Genomic DNA, 23485 nt, shown 5'->3' with positions numbered 1-23485 from the left:
GACGTGTCTTCCGCAGGGGCGGGTCTGGTAACTAGCGGGCGGGGCAGTCCACCTCCGCTCCCGCTGCTTCCACCTCCAAGCCTTCCTAATCCGAGCTTCAGGGGGCACCACACGCCGGTTGGAGGCAGGGTCCGTCACCACCTCCACCACTGGCACGGTATCACTTCGGACAAGTGGGTGCTGCAGCTAATCTGCCATGGTTACTCGCTCCCTTTACTGTCCTCCCCTCCAGCCATGCCACCTCGGTACCACCGCATGTCGGGGAATCATTTGGCTCTTCTCCGTCAGGAAGTCACAGCCCTCCTGGCCAAGGGGGCCATCGAGTACGTTCCCGATCAGGAAGTAGGGAGTGGTTGCTATTCCCACTACTTTCTGGTCCCCAAGAAGGACAAGGGGAGCCTGCGCCCCGTCTTGGACCTCTGGGACGTCAATCGCTTCCTTCGGAAGGAGAAGATCAATATGCTGACTCTGGCTCAGGTCCTGTCTGCCCTGGACCCTGGAGACTGGATGGTAGCGTTGGACTTGCAGGACGTTTATTTTCACATTCCCGCCCTGCCGGCCCACCGGCGTTGCCTGCGGTTACCTGCGGTTCACGGTAGGCTAGGAGCATTTTCAGTTTGCTGTGCTCCCCTTCGGCCTTACCAGCGCCCCTCGGGTGTTCACGAAAGTGATGGCGGTGGTCGCAGCTCATCTGCGCAGGTCAGGGGTGTCAGTCTTCCCCCACCTCGACGACTGGCTGTTGAAGGCAGGTTCGCCCCAGGCAGTTGTCTCCCACCTCCAGACTATGGCCGACCTCCTGCATCTGCTGGGGTTCTCCATCAATGCACCTAAGTCCCTCTCAGAAGCTCCCTTTCATCGGAGCGGTTCTGGATTCAACGCTGTTTCGGGTTTATCTTCCCGAACAGCGAGTCTGGGATCTTCAGGCTATGGTTCTGCTCTTTCAGCCTCTATCCTGGGTTTCAGTCAGGATGACCCTCCGGCTCCTGGGCCTGATGGCCTCCTGCTGGTGCCGCATGCCAGATGGCATATGCGGGCTCTGCAGTGATACCTGTAGTTCCAGTGGGTGCAGCATCAGGTCAACCTGTCCGATCATGTCCAGATCTCGGAGGGCATTGCACGGCAATTACAGTGGTGGCTCACGAATCGCGAATGGGTCAATGGCAGATCTCTTTCCCTTCCCCAACCGGAGCACACAGTAGTGACGGATGCATCCCTCCTGGGTTGGGAAGGCCACATGGGAGAGGCGGAGATCAGAGGCCTCTGGTCTCTGGCGGAGTCCCAGCTCCCTATCAACCTTCTGAAGCTGCGGGCGATCAGGCTTGCACTGAAGGCATTCCTTCCCTCTGTCCGGGGAAGTGTAGTGCAGGTGTTCACGGACAACACCACCACCATGTGGTATTGCAACGAACAGGGCAGGGTGGGGTCGTGGACCCTATGTCAGGAGGCTTTGCGCCTCTGGATGTGGCTGGGACATCAAGTCATTACCTTGGTGGTTCAACACCTGGCAGGTTCTCTGAACGCCAGGACGGACAAAATCAGCCGTCGGTGCATGGTGGATCACGAGTGGCTTCTGAACTTGGACGTGGCACAAGGTCTGTTTCTGCGATGGGGAGAGCCTTGGTTAGATCTATTCGCCACCGAAGAGAACGCGCAATGTCATCAGTTCAGCGCGTTGGAATTTCCAAGGCGGCATTCGCTCGGAGACGCCTTTCGTCTCGAGTGGAGCTGCGGTCTGTTGTACGCCTTTCCGCCTATACCACTTCTGCCCAGAGTGCTGAAGAAGATCAGGCGCGACCGGTCCCAAGTTATTCTTGTAGCTCCGGACTGGGCTCGAAGAGTATGGTATCCCGAGCTACTCAGTATGAGCATCGATCCCCCGATCCGTCTGCCTCTTCAGGAGGATCTTCTGTTGCAGCAGCAGGGGACGGTCCTCCACCCGAACCTGTCCAGCCTCCACCTCCATGCTTGGAGATTGAGCGGCGACAGTTGACACCCTTCGATCTTCCTCCAGAAGTCTGTGATGTCATCCTGGCAGCCTCACTAAAATGATGTACGCCTGTAGGTGGAACAGATTTGTGGCATGGTGCACAACTAAGACTGTGGATCCCATTTCTGCCCCTCTTTCTGAGGTTCTTCTGTTCCTTCTCTCTTTTTAAGTCCCCGGTTGTTAACCGTTTTCTTAAGGGCATTACGCATACGTTCCCACCTGTGCCCTTCATAATGGCTCAGTGGGACTTGAATCTTGTCTTGACTTTTCTAATGTGCGCTCCCTTTTAGCCCCTTCATTACTGTCCCTTACGTCTTCTTACTCTCAAGACCAGGGGTACTGCTAAGCAGAAAACTTTCCGGATCCAGGCTGACGCCTGAGGAATATTCTAAGGTAAGGAATCTATAACTAACAAATGTCTCTTACAGATATATCGTTACACAAGTAGTAACTTGTGCACTTGTAAGACCCATTGGATTGTAAGGGTCTGCATTGGTCCAGATAGACAGAAGCCAGTGGCTTGTTTGAGATCAAAAGAGGTGTCTGTGCTGTACGAGCTGGGGTAGAAAGTTTTATCTGCTGGCAAATATGACAATCTGATAGAGACAGCTAGCCGCAGATTCCTTAACTTCGAATTATCCCTCGCGTCAGACTGGATCCGGAATTTATTTTGAAGCAGCACCTCTGCGCGCCGGGAGACGGCGCCACACGACCCTGCCCTGATGTCGTTCACGGACGTGACATCAGCGAGGTCATATAAGTCCCTCCGGGCGCGCTGACATCAGTTCCCTTCTTTTCTGCGTGCAACGCGGATCCGGAGTAAGCGATTACTCTGGCCTGTTTCACGCCCCTTTTGACGCTTCGCGTCTGGAACAATGTGCAATGCCTTCGGGCTTTAAAACGTGTACATCCTATTCGCGGCAAATGTCCGCAACGGACCCACACCTTATCTGCATGGGGTGTCTGGGTGAACACCACGAACCGATGGATTACGACCCCTGCCAACAGCTCAAGCCTCTCCCTGGGGCTTCTTTGGACCCTCCGCTACGTGCGGGGTCTATGGTGGGCTCGCCGGTGGGTTCGCCCCCGGTGCCGACTGAGCCCCTTGCCTCTAGGGATGATGGAGTTATGGTGTCCTCATGGCGTGGCCCGGCTGGCTCCCCCTCTTCGACCCATAGCACCCCTGCCACGCCGCATAGTCCAGTGGTGCTCCCTGTGGCGTCTCAGGTGGTTGCTGGTGCTCGCAGCTTTGCTCCGAGCCCAACTCGGCCTTCCGGACAGGCGGCTTGCCTCCCCGGCTCCGGCTCCGGCTCCGTCCCTTACTTCGGAGTCGGAGCCTGTTGTGGTCGAGGGAGGGTTGGCGCCGTAGACTAGCCTATTGTGGTTGAGATCGAGTCGGGGCCGGACGAGGCCTAGTCGGCGCCGGACGAGGCAGAGGCGTCGCCAACAGAGGATGCAGTGGCGCCGCCCCGATGCTGGATAATTGACTCCTCTCCGGAGGCCTCCGGGGGGAGTTTCGTGTCACCCCAGATCAGTTGACTGGGGGTGAGTGCTTTCAATGTTCAACCCTCCGTCTATCATCCCCTTTGGTTTTGCTTTGTTTGCCCTACGTTGGCAGGGTATGTCCAGACGTGGGTCCCTTGCTCACCTTTCCACTGGATTTAAGCTAGCCTGGCTGATGATGGCTAATTAGCCAGAAACCGGTCCCAGGATGCTTGTTTCCGGTCCAGGAAAGACGTGGCTTTGCAGTTCGGGCTGGACTGTTCCCATGAGGCACAGGGTCAGACTGATTTGCATATGGCCATGTCTGAACTGGGGTTGCGGACTCAGCTAAAGAATAATGATGAATTAAACCCAGATCAGTTGACTGGGGGTGAGTGCGTGCAATGTTCAACACTCCGTCCATCATCCCCTTTGGTTTTGCTTCTTGGATGCTGCCTGTCCGGCCTTCCTTGCGTGAGCTCGCCTGGTATACTCTGGGTGTGTCTCTCCATGTTGTCCTCTAGCTTGGTTGTTGTCAATTTACTGCACCATTGGGCCCTGGGAGTGGTTAGTGCATTATGCAGCTTTGGGAGTAGTTCTTCTTCCTCCCTTCGTTATGTACTCTCTCTTCCGTTCTGGGATATGGCTTAGTGCAGTTTCTACTTCTTATATTCACAGAGGTATGGTCTCGCGCCATTTTGGCAGTCTTGTGATACCTCGCCTCCTGTTGTCTTTTGCTCTTCCGAGCTGCTTGGGTTGCTGACTGGCTGCATCGCCACAGATTTCCCCTTAGTCCGTCACTCTTGCCAGCTCAGTGCTATCGGGCACTTTCTGTTGTTCTGTCACAGACCCACCTCTCCCTGGGGTATGGCTGTGGTATCTATTCTAATTTAAGGAATCTGCGGCTAGATGTCTCTATCAGATGTACGAGTCACTTACCTTCGATAACGATGTATCTGCTAGAGACGCTGTCTAGCTGCTTATTCCTTAATGCCCGCCCATCCTCCCCGTTCTGCGAGGACCTTGCCAGGTGGGCTTCTCCTCTTTGCCTCCTTTGAGTTGGCACTGGTCTTCATCCAAGGTGTTCAATTTAGTGCAACCCTTTTATGATTTACAATATGCAGCCGCCTTCCTCCAGGTGGCTTCTTTTCCTGTAGAGCGGTACTTTTTGCTTCCCCTACACCGGGAGATTCTTCCTCCTTTTCTCTGCATTTCTCCACCCTGGTCCTTCCAGTGTGGGATCTTCTCCTGTTGCTTTCCCTCCCACCCGCCACCTCTTTCAACTTAGGGATCTTGTTTCCTATTCAGTCGTCTTATTGGGATCTGCTGGGCTGTGCTTCAGCTTTCCATTACTATAGGGGAAGTGATATTCTTGTAATGCCTTCTCGCAGTAGATTGTTGTTTTTCCTGTGCTCCGCCCTTGTCGGCCGGCACAGTTTTACATTGTAATAACAGTCTCTCTTTTGTCTGTCGGGATGTTCTTCCCTTGTTACTAAGCCTCTGGGGAGGGTCCATGCTCCGCTTTGCGAAGTTGTTTCTAAGACCGTTGCTCTGTCCCTTACTTCTTGGTTTGTAAGTAGACAGTGTCTGATACTGTCCTTTATGATGGTGTTCTGAACCATCCGATTTCTTTGTCTTACGGATTTTTTCATCCTTCGCACACTGTTCCCATACTTTCAGTTTTATTGGTGGCTCCGCGTTGTGCTGTGGAAAAGGTTCTCAGAAGAAAACGGACGTCAGCGTGCCGCGAGGGACTTATGACTTTGCTGAGGTCACGTCCGTGGATGACGTCAGGACGAGGTCGTTTCGCGGTGTCCCCCGGCGCACAGAGATGCTGCTGCAGAAAAAATTCCGGATCCAGTCCGACGCCTGGGGATAATTCAAAGTTAAGGAATCTGCGGCTAGACAACGTCTCTACCAGATACATTGTTACCGAAGGTAAGTAACTCGTACTTTAAGAACATCGTCTTTAGCCGGTTTGTAAAGACCCGGCCACCAATAGCGTTGCTGCAATAGTGAAATTGTAGTGCCACCCCTGCGTGATTAGATGCTAGACACTCATGTGCTGCTTGGATCAGTCCAAATCTGCGATCTTAATTAGATATTAATCTTTCCTGCACTCCAGCAATATGAGCGAATGGTATTTTTTGTGCACTGGTAGGAGTATATCTGAAAGAGACACGTTAGTGATAGATTCCTTACCTTAGAATTACCCCCAGGCGTCAGACTAGATCCGGAAAGTTTTCGTCAGCAGTACCCCTGTGCGTCGGAAGGTGGCGTTGTGCGGCTCCGCGACCGTCGTAGGCATCGTGATTGCCGGGATGAAGTTGCGCCAGCTACTTAGACGCCGCTCTCTCGCGCTGACGTCAGTTCTTTCTTTTTCTGAGCCAGCAAGCGCAGATCCGGAGCGAGCGGTACCCCCAGTCAATTTTTGACTGAGTTTTTGGGGGCTTTTGTCTCTGTTCTTTTGAGTATATTGACTCCTGGTGTAGACGGATGTCCGGTTTCAAGTCTTGCGAGGCTTGTCCCCGCATGATGTCGGTGACGGACCCGCACCGCTAGTGTCTCTACTGCCTGGGGTGACCCCACGTCGTGCCCCGACTGCCGGGCCATGGCTCCGAAAACTTTGCAGGAGCGGTCCCGAAAGTTGCTTGAGGCCCGGGAGTCTGCTCTGCTCTGTTCAAGGTCCCAGTCCTGTGTGAGGTCGGGGGACTGGTCGTGGAGCCGCCACCATCGTTTGACGAAGTCTTTGCACTCTGGGTCAGGTAAGACGAAGCACAAGAAGTCAAAGAAGCGACGTCGCTCTTCGCCTTCCCCTAGCCTGTCACGTGACATGGCTGAGGCTGAGGCCTACCCGCCCTTCCCGGGTCCATCAGCGACTCTGGCCCAGCTGCAGCAATTTCTGTCAGCCATGGCCTGCCTCTTTGGCCCGTCGGGCCCCGCCTTCGGTCTCCGCGGGTCTACCTGGGGGTCCTCGCCCTTCTTCATCGACGGCTCAGGCCCGACATCCTCGACGGCTCCGGTGCCGCGAGACCTCCATGGATCCATGCATGGATCCCTGCCGATGTCGGTTGACCTCGTCTGACCTCCACCGACATGCCGATCAGGTGTCAATCGACGCCGATTCCGACGCCGATGGGGAATTGCTATCCCTTTCTCCATTCTCCTTCTTTCCCACCAGGCCCAGCGGGTTACGGAGGACTGGGAGGGGTCTGAAGACCCTCTCGCAGCCCAATGCGAGTTAGACCCAGAATAGGCCGAGGATTTGGAGGATGCCGGTGATCTGGATTTCTCTCCAGAACCTGTTGCACTGTCTCCTTCTACCGTGGCTACGGAGGGGGTGGTACTCATTCAGTGGTGTTGCATAGGGCAGCAGAGGCTCTCCACCTCGAGCTCCCTACAGTGGCCGTCAGGACTAACCTCCTGACTGAAGTGCTTCGGCCGGCGGCTTTCTTCTATGGAGCCACTGCTGCCTTTTAATGATGCACTTTTAAGACGTTCTTTTGGGCACTTGGTCCAGGCCCAATACAGGGGCTCCTGTGGATAGTAACGTGAACGTGGCCTGACGCCATCGCCCGGCCCCGGGTGACCCCATTTTCCTCTCCCAACAACCCACCCCTGAGAGCTTGGTTGTCCAAGCCTCTGCGTCCCCGAGCACATTCCCTTCCGCACCTCCGGACAGGGAATCCAAGAAACTGGAGCAGTTTGGGAAGAATATTTTCTCTTCCATCAGTTCAGGTATGCGGTCTGTGAACACCGCATTCCTCTTGGGCCGTTATTCCCACTCTGTTTGGGATACAGTGGTGCAAGTGCTGCCTCAGTGGGCCCGGACGGTGCTTTCCCAAGCTATTGCTGAGGGGAGAGATGCAGCCAAGTTCACGATTCGTTGTGGCCTTGACACCGCCGACTCGCTGGGCAGAGCGATTTCCACGACAGTTGCGCTACGGCGCTGTCAGGACTGGCTTTTCGGGGGATGTCCAAAACAATCTGATGGACATGCCTTTTGATGGCTCTTGCCTTTTTGCGTTGGAGCGCTTTAAGGACTCGCGGGCTACGGCTTGGGCCTTTCGGCCACACGCAGTCCTTTGGCTTCTGCTTTTCGCTCCTTTCGTTGCCAAGGAGGGGCGCCCATACACGTTTGTTTCAAAGCCTGAGGCTTGCGCAGCAACAGTCTCATTGCAGCCACGGACGTGGGACCCGCCGAGGTGGGTCACGGGGCCAGTGGGCTGGTCAGTCCACCACCTCCCCTGCCGCCACTGCCTCCAAACCTTCCTAGTCCGGTGTTTTGGGCCCATCAAACGCCAGTGGGCGGCAGGGTTCGCCATCACCTCCCCCACTGGCGCACCATCACTTCATACAGGTGGGTTTTTAAGATAGTCCGAAGGGGCTACTCCCTCCCCTTCGAGACTACCCCTCCAGCCATGCCACCTCAGTACCACCGCATGTCGGGGATCACTTGGCACTTCTCCAGCAGGAAATTTCGGCCCTCTTGGCCAAGGGGGCCATCGAGCGCGTTACGATGCCAGAAGTAGGTCGTGGTTTTTACTCCCACTACTTCCTGGTTCTAAAGAAGGACAAGGGCCTGCAACCTATCTTGGACCTTCGGAACGTCAATCGCTTCCTCCGGAAGGAGAAGTTCAATATGCTCAGACTTGCTCAGGTCTTGTCTACCCTAGATCCGCCAGACTGGATGGTAGCGTTAGACTTGCAGGACGCTTACTTTCATATCCCCGTCCTGCCGGCCCACCGGCGTTACCTGCGGTTCACCGTAGGCCCGAGCACTTTCATTTCACCGTGCTCCCTTTCAGCCTTACCAGCGCCCCTCGGGTGTTCGCGAAAGTGATGGCGGTGGTCGCAGCTCATCTGCGCAGATCGAGGGTTTCCGTCTTTCCCCTATCTTGACGACTGGTTGTTGAATGCAGGCTCGCCCCAGGCAGTTGTCTCCCACGTCCCGACTACGGTCGACCTCCTAAAATTGCTGGGGTTCTCCATCAACGTGCCAAAGTCACACCTGATTCCCTCTCAGAAGCTCCTCTTTATCGGAGCGGTTCTGGACACGGTGCAATTTCGGGTCTATCCTCCCTAGAAGCGAGTTCGGGACATTCGGGCTATGATTCCGATCTTTCAGCCCTTGTCCTGGGTTTCGGTCAGGATGACCTTGAGGCTGCTCAAGGTCATCCTGGTTCAGAAGAGAACATTGATAGTACACTGTATACCCCCCTCCATCTGGAATTGCAATTCATATAATTGACTTGGGACAGTTAGTCACTGGTCTGGTGGTTCCAACTGGACATAGTCAGTCGTTGCTACTGCCGCCAGGCACTCCATAAGATTCCAGCAAACTATTGTGACTTCTGTTGCGCTGTCCAGCATTGCCAGATCTCACTCCCTGTTCAGAAGCAGAGTCCTCAATATCTGTAGAAAGTTTGGCTTTAATCTCAGCCACCTTCTTCTTTTTAAATTGAGGCTTTGACTGTGCAGGTTTGTCTTCCTTTTTTATTATGAAGTCAGTAGAGCATTGTGAGTAATTCTTCAATTTCATGTACTCCTCTGATTGTCCTCCTCTCTCCAAGCATTTTCCGATGATTGCTGAAAGGAACGAGAAGGACGTGTATCAGTATCCTGATACCTATCAGGCTGTTTAATTAACTCACGGTTACGCGAATTATAGCGCTTTTCAGTGGACACCTGTTGAGGAGATCCACTCCATGTTTTAGACTTTTCTTTATTTTTCTTATTACCCCACTTCTTCTTAGAAGACTCAGGGGCCTGCTTCGAGCTATCCTTTTCAGAATTACCCTTATTTTGTGCTTCATTAGGTCTGGCTCCCATCTCAGATCTCTAGGTATGGATGCATAGGTTTCTTCAATCATTTTAGGCAGTTTGTGCTCCTGATCTAGTGGAGCAATCTGCATGAGTTGCTGTTATATAGCCAACGCTGCTGCTTCCTCTTTTATATTACTTAGTATGATTGAGGATACTACAGCATAATTGCCCATTAATTTCATCCCCAAATTCAGTGCAGGGGCTGCCCTGTACTCCTCTTAATCTGTTTAAGCATCTCAGGTAAAACAGCTAATAACAGTGTTCTATGTGCTCTGGTGTAGACTGTCACAAAGACTGTGCCTCAAGTGGCACAGACCTCCATCTCGGGAGCCATCCCCATTGGCAAGCATATTGTGAGAATTCTGTTTTTCTTGGGGTCCTGATTCGGGAAACACTGCCTCAAGCTGATTTATTTTTTGTGCAATCCAGAACAGAATCTCATCCAGTCTGCTGGGAACCTTACCCACTGTTGCATTATGGTTACTGGACTAATTCCAGCTGTAGCCAATTGTGGATTTGCAACTTTAGCAGCCCTTTGTGGGATAGCCGTTATGGTTTGTGTAACAGATTATACTAGGCGTCTATAGAGTGTAACTAAATCTCTGTATAATTATTTAGGTCTGCAATGTTTGCTGCGTCTGAATATGGTGCGTAACTGGCATAGACTGGTCATGTTGCTCCCTTATTGCTGAGAGGACCTAGTTTGACATTTTCCAATGTATGTGGTCGGGCGTCTAGGAACCAGTTCATGTGTTCCTGATAAGTGAGTGAGATTTCTTTTTTCTCATATGCTCTGTATTGAGTTGGTACTGCTACTTCATTGAATGTGTGAACATTCCCTGAGTTGGCATTTACTGCCAGGAATATGTCCCATGAATAGAATACCTCTGTCTCTGCTTCATGGGCCTCTACCACAAATGTAACATCCTCTCCCGTTTGCTGGAGCAATATTTGTGTGTGTGCTTCTCTGCAGTTAAGAGGTAAAACTACTTGTCCTGGATTAGCCATGGAAGTGTTTGAAATATGTGTAATTCAGAGAGGGTACCTCTGTGGGCCGATCCTTTTAAAGGTTCAAGCTTGAACAGCTCACAGCCACAAATAGGGATTCCCTACTTGGTTGAGGAGGATTTTTCCATAACACCACAGACGTCTCCAGTTAATTGGTGAGTAGGGTCTTTGGGCACACAAAAGAAAAACTACTCAGGAGACCCAATAAATAGATACCCAAGCTAGACTTTTGTGTCGCCATATCAAACGGTTTATACATTCTCAGTAGAACTGGGCGTTTCTTGGACAACATATACGTCAAAACTGTGCGAGGCTGATTCCACACACACCATCACGATATGTTGGCATTTGTCCTGAATAGCTCACAGTGCACTATCTGTACCCCTTACCTAGCAAGGTAACGGGTGGTATGTGCAACCTCAGAACATGACACCCCTGACTTCCCAAGGAAATCTTGGAAACAGATCTAAAACCCTTTCGTTTGATAACTTGTGCATGCCCAAAAGTAGACACATAAATACTCGAATTGACGTTTCAATATTTATTGACACAATAAGATTCTTGTGCAAAACACATGCACTGCAATTATCAGTAGAAGGAAACAAAACCAAGTAATCGGCATCACATGAACGGTAAAGAAAATAAACAGTTCAACCAATGTTGCTTTTACTTCGAATATATGATTGCACATGAGTATAGTTATGCTCCTATCCTAGTGTGGTTAGGGTGGGTGAATCTGCCAGAATCCCTGTAGGTGATCTAATTCCCCAGTTTCCTTTGGGTATGTTTCATATGGGAGTCCATCTTGGTGTAGAGCTGGGCACCATCCTTCTCAGGAGGTAAAGAGGATTCAGCTTGGCTGGAAATCCTGCAAGGGGTGCGACCTTAACAGTGTGAGCGAAATGCAAAGGAGTGATGTCGTTTATATAATAAACTTCATCCATGTTGCCAAGTCCCTGTCAGGCTGTCATTATTGATTCTGTCCTAACAAAGCGGTCACCGAGCTAACAGTAATTAAAAAAAAAAAACATTTTGCGCAGTGAAGTATAGCTTTTGTACAGAATGTTCAAGGCTCTGATAATGTGCCAAAGAAGATGTGTAAATTTAAGCAAAGTTAATTCATGGAACATTATCCCATACAAGCACGAAAGCAAATGTGTGTCAAACGTCAAAGTTCAAGAAAAGATGTCAACTTTAAACGTAAGCATGTAAAATGGTGTTGTTTTTGCTGGGGCCTAATGTGACCACATGACACAGGAGCATGGCGACAACTGCTGGAGTGTACACTAATATACCTTTGCAAGATATCTACCATGCATCTACATGGAAGAACAGAAACACATTTATGAAGCACTATTGCCTGGACATGAAGGCCGCATCTGACTCAACATTGGGGCAGGCAATCCTCTGCACCCTGCTTCATTAAAGATGAGCATGCTTCCCCTAGTTTTCCAAGTGTTATATATTTCTTGTTTTTCTGATTCAAGCATGCCAATATATGAAAGATCCAATTTGTGAGAAGCAATTAGTCATGCTGTATGGATTAGTATGTGTAAGCAAACCGGCTATTTGCGGTTTCACCCTCACTTTTTTCCCCCATTTCGACTGCTGGGGTTTGGTGTAATAGCTCTGAAATGGCCCACGCCTTGCTTAACAGGTGCTCTGATGCTTAAATTGGTGCATGTGTGATTGGCGTGTCCCCAATTGGTATAGCCTAAATTACTTTTAAGTCCTTGGTATATTCTACCAGGGGTACCCAGGGTCACCCATGGGATGTAAATTAGAGTATCCCCCATGGACTGCAACACTGGTTGTGCCACCCTAGGTGGGACAAGGTAAAACAATGCTCCCAGTCTGCCACTGCAGACTGGAAGCACAGTTTTAAGCTGCTATCTCAACTTTGCCATTTAAGGTAATGTCATAGCCCAAACCTCCCTTTTCAATATGTGCAAGTCACCCCTAAAGTAGGCCTAAGGATCCATAAGGCAGGGTGCTGTATGTTCAAAAGTGGAACAAGTACTTTTATATGTTTCAGCAGTAAATGCCTTAAATTGTTGCTTTTAGTGTGGAAAGGCTAGTAGCCCATTGGCAAGTACAGAGTAAAAGGCTGACGCCTCAGCCCTGCTAACCTCTTAATGAGACTACTAAGATTGGTACTGTAATGTACAATCTGATAGAGACTACTAGCCGCAGATTCCTTCACATAGAATTATCCCCAGGCGCGTGAGACTGGATCTGGAAACTTTTTGCCACAGCATCCCTTCGCGCCGGGGGCGGGGCGACATCACGCGACCTCGCCCAGGCGTCGTCCACGTACGTGACGTCAGCGAAGTCGCATAAGACCCGCTCCGGCACGCCCACATCCGTTTTTTCCTTTTCCGCGTGCAACGCAGATCCGATCCTTGCTACGGGCCTCTTAGGCCCCTTTTTTACTTCCATTTTTTAGTGGCACAGTGTGCGAATGCCTACGGGCTTTAAGACTTGCACGTCTTGTGGGCATCTTATGTCGGCGACAGACCCTCACCTCATTTGTATGTGGTGTTTGGGAGAGGATCACGGCACCACCGGATGAAGCTTCTTTCACGCGTCTCTCCAGGTTGACGTCCTCCCCTCGGTCTGCTTCGACGGACGGCTTCAGACTCTGCCGTGGTCGTCGTCCTTGCCTTAATCCGATGTCACGTGAGCAACGGTACCCGGTGGGTAAGTGTCGCAGTTTGTCCCCGGGGCTGGTTTATGGCCTCCTGGGGGCGTGGACTCTCCACGGGTGATGCAGCCCTGCATGTCGTCCTATCCACCGTTTCCCGGTGTTGTGGCGTCGAGAGTCCAAATGGAGACATACGCAGCGGCTTTGCAGGCCTCGCTGGTGTCTCCTCCTCCTTTCCCTCCTGGGGCATCGGCGGATCCCTCGCTCTGTGCAGGGCCCTCTGCTGTGCCGCCGGTGGCTCGGCCCCGGCACCGACTGGTTCGGATCTAGGCTTGGAGGATGTGGTACTGTTTGGGTGCGGCTCCTCTGGGGCACCTCCTTCAGGCCACGGCATCTCTGCCTCGCCGCAAACTTCTGCGGGGATCCCTGTGGTGTTGCGGGAGGTCGCCGGGGCTCGGGTCGCATCCCCGAGCCCCTCTCGGTCCTTTGACATGATGGTCCTGTCTAAGGCCGAGGTGATGCCGCTATGGCGCCGCCGTGCGGAGCCAGGGAGGTCGGTGGACCCTCCTCGTCCCGCTCCGGTTCGAGGCCAAGGGGAGACCCGTCGTCCCTCTCCGGGCCACTCTCGTCCCTCCACACAGGTGGCTGCCTCGTCGGAGGGCGAATCGTCCCTGGCACCGCCGCATGGGTTGCCGAGCGATCTTCGCCTCATTCTAGGCCGCGGCTGTCGGAGGGCTTCGTGCCACTCCCCAGGCCCGTCTCGTTCCTCCGCGCAGGTGACTGCCTCGGCGGGGGTCCGGTTGGCATCACTCCGGCGCCGCCCCGGGGCCGGGGCGGCGCCAGCTCCACTCCGGTCTCCGGTGCGGGGTGACTTGGAGGTCCCTTGTCCGGCGACTCCAACTGGTGCCGACGTCCTACCTCAGGCAGCGGATTCTACGGCTCCGCTCGGGGGTCGTACCGCGGATTCGTCTTCGGACGCTCCTTCTTCTCCGGAGGCATGCATATTGGTGTCGTCCTCCCTGGAGACTGGTCGTAATGTGGTCTTTTTCACCGGCGTCGAAGGGCGGCTCCCTGCCTTTCCTGGGGCAGAGGTGTTCGTCGGAAGAGCGGCAGATCCCTCATTCTTCGGCTCCTTCAGACTTCCAGGTCTGGCCCTTGCCCGCCCCGCTTGGCCTCAGGGATGGCCGCCTTGGTTTGCAGCCATCGCCCACGGAGGAGCTGATTTCTCCACCGCGGGGCCCTACGGAGGCGGGTGCCGCCTTCGCTCACGCGGTGTCCACGGCTGTGGGTATCCTGCTCATGGGTGAGCCGGTGGCTCACTTTCCGGCGGACCATCTATTGGAGGTCCTCCACCAGGGCTCTGGTGGGAGGGAAATCTTACTTCCCTTTGAAGGTTCGCTCCTTTCTTCCCTGACGGGGGCTTGGAAGCGTCCTGCCTCAGGGGACCCGGTGCCTCAGCATCTTCTGCACCGGCACCTCCCGGCGCCGCATGACCCAGCGTATCTTTCCCTTCACCCCTCAGCCACCAGCCCTCTTTCGCAGACTGCTTTTCCCTCCTTGCCGCTGCTGTTGACTCCGCTGTCCCGAGAGGCCTGCTGTCTGGACTCTTGGGGACGCAACATGTTCGCCTCGACCAGCGCGGCCCTGCGGGTCCTTAACACCTTGTGTGTGCTGGCTAGGGCCTCCTCCTGTTTGTGGGACTCGACGGAGTCTCTGGGATCTGCAGCGTCCCAGTAGACTGGCCTGGTGGACTTACGGCATCATGCGTTTATTCTCCGCTCCGCTCTGGACATCTCGGAGGTGCTGGGCTGGGCCCTGGCTTCGGGACGGAGTATTCCCTGAGAATATTCGGGAGCGACTCATCGACCTTCCGTTTGATGGCAGCCTGTTGTTCCATGCCCTGGCCGACACCGCCATCCAAAGGCTCTTGGCAGGGCTCCGTCCTCCTCCTCCTCCTCCTCCTCCTCCTCCTCCTTCTCCTTCTCCTTCTCCTCCTCTGTCCCCTCCTTCTCCTTCTCCTCCTCCTTCGTCCCCTCCTCAGTGACTTCTGAGTTGGGTTGATTCCGGGCCTTCTTAGGCCGGCTGTTCTTTCTGTGCAGTGTTGCAGTGTGTTTTCTAGCCGTTTACGTCCTTCCTTGGGACTTTGGCATTGTTGGCTACTGGACGGCCCTTGTGTTAATTGTGTGTAGTTCTGCAGGAATTGTTGCGCAGACTTGGCTCTAAGATTGGGTCTTCTGCTTTGTTTGGGCTGCTTGTCAAGCCTTCAGCGGGGGTGTTTTTTTCCCCCGTGGCTCTTTTGTTGTTTCCTCTGCGGCGGAAGTTCTTCCAAAGAGGGTTCCCATATCTTGGGACTTAACGTACCCTATCTGGGGTAGTGGTAGCTGTCATATGGCTTGCACTCTGCTAGAGTGTTCTGTTCGCCTTCGGGTGCCTGTTCTCCATGGCGTTTAGGTAGGGTGCTTTTGCTTCCTGAGGTCGTGTGCGCGGCCACTCGTAGTGGTGGCCCGGGCATCTCCTCCTCTCCCTGTTCCTGTCCTGAGGTCTGGGATGATCCTGTGTTCTCCCTTGCTAGGCGTCGCATACTCAGCCTTCCTGGGGCCTCGGGCTGTTCTTCTTGCTTCTGGCTTTGACTGCAGGCATTGTTCTGGCTGGCAGGCTGCTTTCCATCTGGAGTGGGTACACCTTCTTTTCCCTAGTTTCCTTGGGTCCTCTAGGCTTCTTCTTCTTCTTCTGCTTTCCTGTCTTGGCATTGGGCGGAAGCTGTGTTGCCTTGTGAGGGGAGTGGGGTGCTTCGGTCTCTCAGTCCTTGCCCTTGGTTCGTCTGCTGTGAGTGTACGGGCCTCTTCAGCCTTCTTTCCCTCCTACATCCCCTTGGGGTCAGTGGGATCTGCTTGTGGGGGTTCCCTTGGCCTGGCAGGGGCGAGGTTATACCTGGTCCACAGCTCTGGTCCCCTGTGGGGCCCTCTGTTCTGCATTGGCTGGTGAGGTCCTTTCGCAGACCCTCCCTCCCAGGGGGTATTGCTAGGGTATCTATTCTACATGAAGGAATCTGCGGCTAGTAGTCTCTATCAGATATACGAGTTACTTACCTTTGGTAACGATGTATCTGGTAGAGACGATTCTAGTCGCAGATTCCTTCATGGCCCGCCCTTGGGTTGGTCTTCGGTACTCGCCTCCCGGTGGGGGGCTGTGTCTCTTGTGCCTTCCTTGTTCTTGGGGGTGACTCCGTCAGGGGGCGGTTCATTCCTCCTTTGGTCCTTGGAGGATGGGGTTCCGGTGCTCCGGTGCCCTGCTGCTCTGGCTACTCCGGGTTTTGGGGGGATTTCTTTCTATCCCTGTCCTCCCTTCCCTCCCTTCCTTCAATTGCTATCCACTGATTAAGGGTCATCTGGCCTTGTCTTGCCCTTGCGGGTGGCTGCCTTCTAGGTTGGGGTGGCTTGGAGGTTTGTTGTCCCGGTCTGTCTTGGGACTGGTCCCATTCCTTGCTCAGGATGGGGCGGGGGGGGGGGGGAGTGGGGTCGGCTTCCTACGTGTGCCATGACTTGTACGCCGGTTCTTGGCTCCGGGGTACAGGGATGGGAGGTTGTCTATGTGCTGGCAGGGTGACTGCGCAGGTTTCTGCTTCTTCTTCTTCTTTCCGTGCCCTTGGGTTCTGCTGTGTTGGTACTGCCCTGGTGGTGTTGTTAGTCACCGTTTCGTTCCAATTTTTCTGCTTTTCGCACACTGTTTCCATGCTCCCACAGTTTATCTGGTGGTTCTGCGTTGTGGTGCGGAAAAGTTCTCTGAAGAAAACTGACGTGGGTGCGCCGGGGCGGGTCTTATGTGGCCTCGCTGACGTCATGTACGCAGACGACGACTGGGCGGAGTCGCGTGATGTCGCCCCGCCCCCGGCGCGCAGGGCTGCTGTGGCAGACAGTTTCCGGATCCAGTCTCACTCCTGGGGATAATTCTACGTGAAGGAATCTGCGGCTAGAATCGTCTCTACCAGATACATCATTACCGAAGTTAAGTAACTCGTACTTTAATGTCACTGGTGGACAAAGTGCCCAGGTTACCAGTGTATGTTTACTATTATACTGTTGTGTGTTTCTGTTAGAGCCCATTGTTGTTTTCCTTATGTTAGCCTAGTTGTGCACTTAGTAGGCTGCTTTCATTTTGCACACATTACTAAATATCACGCTTACCTTTGTGCCCATTGTATTTTTACTCAGAACCAGTTAATGGTTTTGTATTCTACTCTTTTCCTGGTATTCATTCTGAACAGCCTAGGCATGGTCAAATAACATTGCCCTTTGTTATTCTCTCTGGTCAACGGTATCACCTAGACATAATAAAGGAATGCAGCTGCTGTTTTCCAATACACTTATCTAGGCATAAACCGTAAGACAGGTGTTCTGGAAAAACAGACACACAACAAAGATTTTGAGACAAGAATGCTGCGTCAGTTGAGACGTATAACATCCACCTATGTATGCTAAGGTACGGGGTCCACCACTAAACTGAGAAAACTTTAATATATAGCCACTTCTCTTCAGTAGTATGGGAGGGGTCAGGCAGATCTATCAGGTAGCATGACAAGGCTTTTCATGGTGTATGTTATGTTGTTAACGAACTTATAAAGCGCATGGTTACACTTAGAACAGTGTGTCCCCACTCTACGATGAGGCAGCAAGAGCAGGTACTGAGGTCTATTCAAGAGGGAACAGGAGAGTCTTTAATTTCTTCCTAAAAATGCCTTCAGCGTGTTCCAATCGAAGGCATACTGGCAGTTTGTTCCACAGTTGGGCTGCCAGAAACCGAAAAGAGCGGCCCCCCATCCTGGCTCTCTTCACCATCGGGATACAAACTAAACCCAGCCCCTCAGACCTGAGGCGGCGGGTGGGAGTGGAGGGGGTGAGAAGGTTCCGCAGATAAACTGGAGAGGTCCCCTGCACAATGCGATGGCATACACATAGTGCCTTAAAACAAGCTCGTTCCCGGATAGGGAGCCAGTGTAAGGAAGTAAGAGCCAGTTTAGAGGGTGCTCTCCTAGAACGCTTCAGGACTAAACAGGCCGCTGCGTTCTGCACCCTTTGGAGTCTCTGTATGCACCTTTCAGTAGCACCCAGAAAGAGGGCATTCCCATAATCAAGACGGGAGGTCACGAGTGCATGAATCATGGTCTTCCTGGCCGCAGCGGGCAATATGTCCAGAGTTTTCCTAAGTCCTTTTAGAACTCCGTAACATGTGCCCGCAACCCGTCTGGTGTGATAGTCAAACGAGAGGTGGGTGTCTACCCAGACCCCAAGGTTTTTTGCCTGGGCACAGGGAACAGGAGCAGGGCCCAAATCCTGCGGCCACCACGCAGACGACCAGACAGAAGGAGCTTTTCCCACCACTAGCACCTCGGTCTTATTGCCGTTAGGTTTTAGACAATTTATGTCAATCCAGGCTGCAAGTTCTTGGAGGCACGCCACCAAGTTGGGAGCTGCCGACTGTTGATCCTGATTCAGGGACACAACCAACTGAGTGTCATCGGCGTAGGATACCACTCCAATCCCAAAACCTTCAGCAATCTCCGCCAAGAGAGCCACATAAAGATTACAAGGGTGGGGCTCAGGATTGAGCCCTGAGGGACTCCCTGCTGCAATGCCATCACTTTCGAGTTTTACTTACCCTGCCTCACCTGAAAGCTACGATTGTTCAAAAAAGAGGTGAGCCAGCCCAAGGCCCTCCCAGACACACCTCCCTTCTTCAGACGGTCAACCAGTATCTTGTGGGCCACCGTGTCAAAGGCCGCACTGAGATTGAGCAGAATCAGGGCCTCAGTATGACCGGCGTCCACAAATTGCCGAATGATCTCAGTGGCCAGGAGAAGGGCAGACTCCGTCGAGTGACAAGCACGGAAGCCCGACTGGGTGGGATGTAGAAGATGGTATTTCCCAATATGAGCCGTAAGCTGCTGGTTGACCACTTTCTCTGCGATCTTGGCAAAATAAGGAAGAAGAGAGATGGGCCGCAGATTGTCTAGGCGTTCAAGGCCTAGGTGAGGTTTTTTAGGGAGGGGTAGAACAACTGCCTCCTTCCAGCAGCTAGGGACTGTGCTGGTCTCAAATGAGACCTCCAGGAGATGCCTGATGAAGGGTTCCAACGCTTCTAAGCACCCCTCGAGTCTTTTCGGGGAGGCCTGGTCTTTACACTCCGACAAATATTTATCAAAATGTCGGGGGTGGGGGGGGGGGGGGGAGTAAAAAAGTTCTCAAGCCTCTCTTCCACAGCTACAGTTACATGGCGCGATCTAGCCCATATGTCTTGGTCAGCCAGGACTACATCAGGGAAAGAGGAGTAGATCGTTAGTACCTTCTCGGAGAAGAATTCCGCTATTTGATTACAGCGTTCGACTGAGCCTTCAACAGGCGCTGCTATAGAGTCCAGAGAGGAGATCTCTTTATAGACCCTAAATAATTCTCTAGTGGAGTTTTCCGCAGACCTGATTCTTTCAAGGTGGTATTCAGATTTGGTTTTCCTGAAAAGTCTATGGTAGGCTTTCAGGGATGTTTTATACTCATTCCTACCTTGCACAGAGAAGTCCTTCCTCCATAGTCTTTCAACACGTTTACAAGCTGCCTTGGCCGTTCTCAACACATTATTGAACCATGGGGCAGATTTTTTGGTTCTGGTTAGTGTTTTCCACGTCCAGGGGGCAGTCTTGTTAAGAGCTTCTTCTATCCTCCCATCAAGTTCAAGACAGGCACTATCAGCGTCCCTACCCCCAGGCGGACCCCCCATCAGGAGGGCACTCTTAAACTTTTCCGAGGAAAAACTAGCCCATTTCCGGCATGCTATACCCTCATTCGAGTGCTCCTGCACCTTCGACAAGGGGGTCCTCAACACGAAAGGGACTAAGTAGTGGTCCGTCCAGATCAAAGGCAGGGGGGTACCGACCACAACCTCCTTCCAATTGGTAAAGATTGGGTCAAGCAGATGGCCCTTCTGATGGGTGGGGCACGTAACACTAAGTTGTAGTTGAAGTGTCGCTAGTTCCTGGCGCAGAGCTTGTGCCACTGTGCAACCGGCATCTTCCAGATGTAAATTAAGATCACCTAGCACAATGAGCTTGCTATAGCGCAGTGCAGGTTGGGTAAGGTAGTCAGCCAAACTTGATACAAACCGGGCTGGATACCCCGGAGGCCTGTATACCAAGAGGCCTTTCACAATACACTTGCTATCAATCGTAATAGTGAACAGGCCGGCCTCACAGTCAGTAATGGCGATAGACTCAAGTTGGCACTGGATGTCATGCTTGAAAATTATAGCCACGCCACCTCCCCTACCAGAGTCCCTATCAATACGATTGATAGTATACCCAACTGGCAGTGCTTCGAGGAGCTCCGGAGCAGAGTCCACATCCAACCAGGTTTCAGTGAGAAACATGATATCGACCTGATTATCAGTCAGGAGGTCATAGACCTCTAGTACGTGTTTCCTGAGAGAGCGGCAGTTTAAGAGACCGCAGGTCAGAGTAGGTGAGCCCACCTTACCCTCAAGCGTGGAGTTAAATTTAAAGGAACAGTGGTTGCAGGCTCTAATGAGGCCATCAGCATGCATAGTGTGAGTGCACGTGTCGGCAGTTTTGGGGCGAAGAGCAAGAAGGACCCGATTATCATAATATAGTGTCCTCCTAAAACCACCAGGGGGACTGGCCCCGGGCCCCATACGGCCGCGGACGGGCTTGCATTAGGCGCGCCAGCGGCGCGCCCGCTGCGCGCGTCCGCTGCGCGGGCGCCGGAGCATGCGTATTTAAGCCTCCCCGCTGTCTAACTGTCACCGGAAGTGCTTTGCCCTGACCTTATCCGCCCTCCGCGCAACGGTACTAGTTACCGCGTCGGACCGGGGCGAGAAGGAGGAAGAAGAAGCAAAGGCACACGATTATCCCCAGGTAAGCTGCCTCTCAAAAGGCGGCGTTTCAAAGTTTAAAAACGTTAAAATCAAGTACACAGTAATCACAAGATAAAATAATTTAAAAAAAGACTAAGCTTTCAAATTTAAAAAGACTCAGCTTTCCACTCTCAAAGCAACCAGCGTATCCACCAAGCGGCTCAGGGTACGGGTACTGCCACTGCCCTGATCACCGCTGCGCGGGCGCCGGAGCATGCGTATTTAAGCCTCCCCGCTGTCTGACTGTCACCGGAAGTGCTTTGCTCTGACCTTCTCCGCCCTCCGCGCAACGGTACTAGTTACCGCGTCGGACCGGGGTGAGAAGGAGTAAGAAGGAGCAAAGGCACACGATTATCCCCAGGTAAGCTGCCTCTCAAAAGGCGGCGTTTCAAAGTTTAAAAACGTTAAAATTAAGTACACAGTAATCACAAGATAAAATAATTTAAAAAAAGACTCCGCTTTCAAATTTAAAAAGACTCAGCTTTCCACTCTCAAAGCAACCAGTGTATCCACCAGCGGCTCAGGGTACTGCCACTGCCCTGATCACCGGTTTATTAACCCTGCTGATGATAATATTGACATGTATTTGTTTACTAATTGTGATGCAATTATTACATCTTGGAGCACGATAGTTTAAGTATATATTGTAAACTTCCTTTGTGTCTATTTTTTATATTATTGTGGACAAGTATGAGTGAGAGAGCGAAAGGGTGTATCCTGCTACCGCGATCCCTGAGTGGGTCGAGAGTGTTGTGTTCTAGTGTGCCAAATCACTTGTCTCTCTGGAAAGGATAGGAGGGCAAGTAAGGCACTATAGCTAGTCTGACTCAGGCTCATAGACACTGAGGTGGTATGGTGACTCAGTCCCTACATACTGATGTTCTATGGTCCCAAGCATAATTCTCTTCCTGAGCAGAATCCCTGCAACAATACTCAGGGTCTGTCCTGCAGACAGCTTTCTGCCCTCTTGGGGAGATGTGCTAAGGACTCCCAGGAAAGATAACAATAGAGGCCTGCCACTGGGGGAGGTAACTCCTCCTCTGGCAGGAAGCCACATGGGTGTTGGCCCAAAAGGCGAGCTTGAAAGGACAAGCTGCCTTTGAAGGGCAAATGAATTACATTTGAGAGAGGGGCTGCTCCATTTTTCAGGCAGACAGCCTGGCACTAGCGACAGGAGCGTGGTAACTAGTTGCCAAACCGGTTTTCCAGGGGCATAATGCCTGCTTTCTAGCCACATCTCTGGGTTGGAATAGGGAGCTCCACACACAGGGAGAGAGGGGCCTGCCAAATTAAAAGTGGAATAAATGCTGCATCCTGGGAAGCCTAAATGCCACATTGCGCAGAAAGTGGTCATCAGGTGGGAGGGAACCTGGTAGCTCCTTGGCCACCAATCGCATCGTGCCCTCAGGGCTTTTCTCAGCATAATTAGGGCACCCCTGCCACCCCAAACTCATATCTCAACTGGGCTGGAAGAAGGACAGAGGGAGGACTTCTGTGCTGCATTTTGAAACCGGCAAAGAGAAGCTGCACCTTTGGACTGCACCTGCTGCACTTTGTAGGTAGCAAAGGTGCTGGACTGCGCCTGCCATGTACTGCACAACGAGAAGTCCTCTCCAGAGCCCAGCCAACACCAAGAGGCTCCAAGGGCCGGTTGACTGTCCTTCTGTTTGCAGCACAGGGACACAAAAGCTAAAGAAGTCTACTGGAGCGAGTTGGTAGCCCAAAGTCTTCAAACCACCACCAAGTGCTGCTGTGCAACACCAGGACCCGATCCACAAAGTAGCACCCAAGTTCGTTGAGCCTGGGAGTGAAGATGGGACCTCCTAGTTATCAACCCAGGAAGAAGTGGCAAGTGACCGCGATACTGGGCAACCTTTAATCCAGTGGCGACTGGACTTCTGCCAGCACCAAGAGGACATTGTGGGATGTCGACCTTCTGACCAGGACTACCTCACCCCCTTCGTTGACCGAGGAGTAGTCCACTGCATCACATCCGCAGTCTCCTTTGAGCATCTTCAGCATCCTTCATCCCTTGCATCAGGATCATTTACAGTGCCTGGAACTAACTTTTTTGTTGATTATTTTTTATTTTGACTTACTTTGACAACGGAGCAGTTGAGGATATATAGAAATTTAGGTATAACATTTCGCACATAGTTGCAGTTGAGGATATATAGAAATTTAGGTATAACATTTCGCACATAGTTGCAGGGTAACACATTCATACTAAATATGCAAACATTAGATACAGATTATAGAACTGCTGTGCCAGTATTGCACAATGCGAACATTTCTTATTATAGACAACATTGTTTATTAACAATATATGCCCTGTAAGTTAAGATGAACGGACCCTCTGTGTAAGTTGCCCGTGCATGCATGATTCATTGCAGTGTACTGTGTAGTGGATTACCTACCGGATGCGCTAGTATACAGTGCCTGGAACTAATTTAAGACTACTTTACCTGCTATGGTAACTGTTTCTGGAGATCCTGCTGGCCCCCCTGACTGACTCCCTACTAGAGTTAGATGCCTAAAGTGACTCTAAGTGACCGCATTACAACTAGCCCAGACATTTTAGTGAATAGGTCTCTAATTGTTGAATTTGTGGAATTTGCCAA

The 23485-nt window shown here is 52.2% G+C and overlaps 1 protein-coding gene across 3 annotated transcripts in view; it reads left to right on the top strand.

Moving 5' to 3' along the window:
- Positions 1 to 23485, top strand: part of VPS13A (vacuolar protein sorting 13 homolog A) — a 2314464-nt gene that overhangs the window by 642008 nt on the left and 1648971 nt on the right. The gene's annotated exons all lie outside the window — the stretch shown is intronic.

Source organism: Triturus cristatus, chromosome 2_1, assembly GCF_964204655.1.
Source record: "Triturus cristatus chromosome 2_1, aTriCri1.1, whole genome shotgun sequence".
Classification (NCBI taxonomy): Eukaryota; Metazoa; Chordata; class Amphibia; order Caudata; family Salamandridae; genus Triturus; species Triturus cristatus.
The sequence above is the reverse complement of the archived record's forward strand: the minus strand, read 5'-3'. Positions and strand labels throughout refer to the sequence as shown.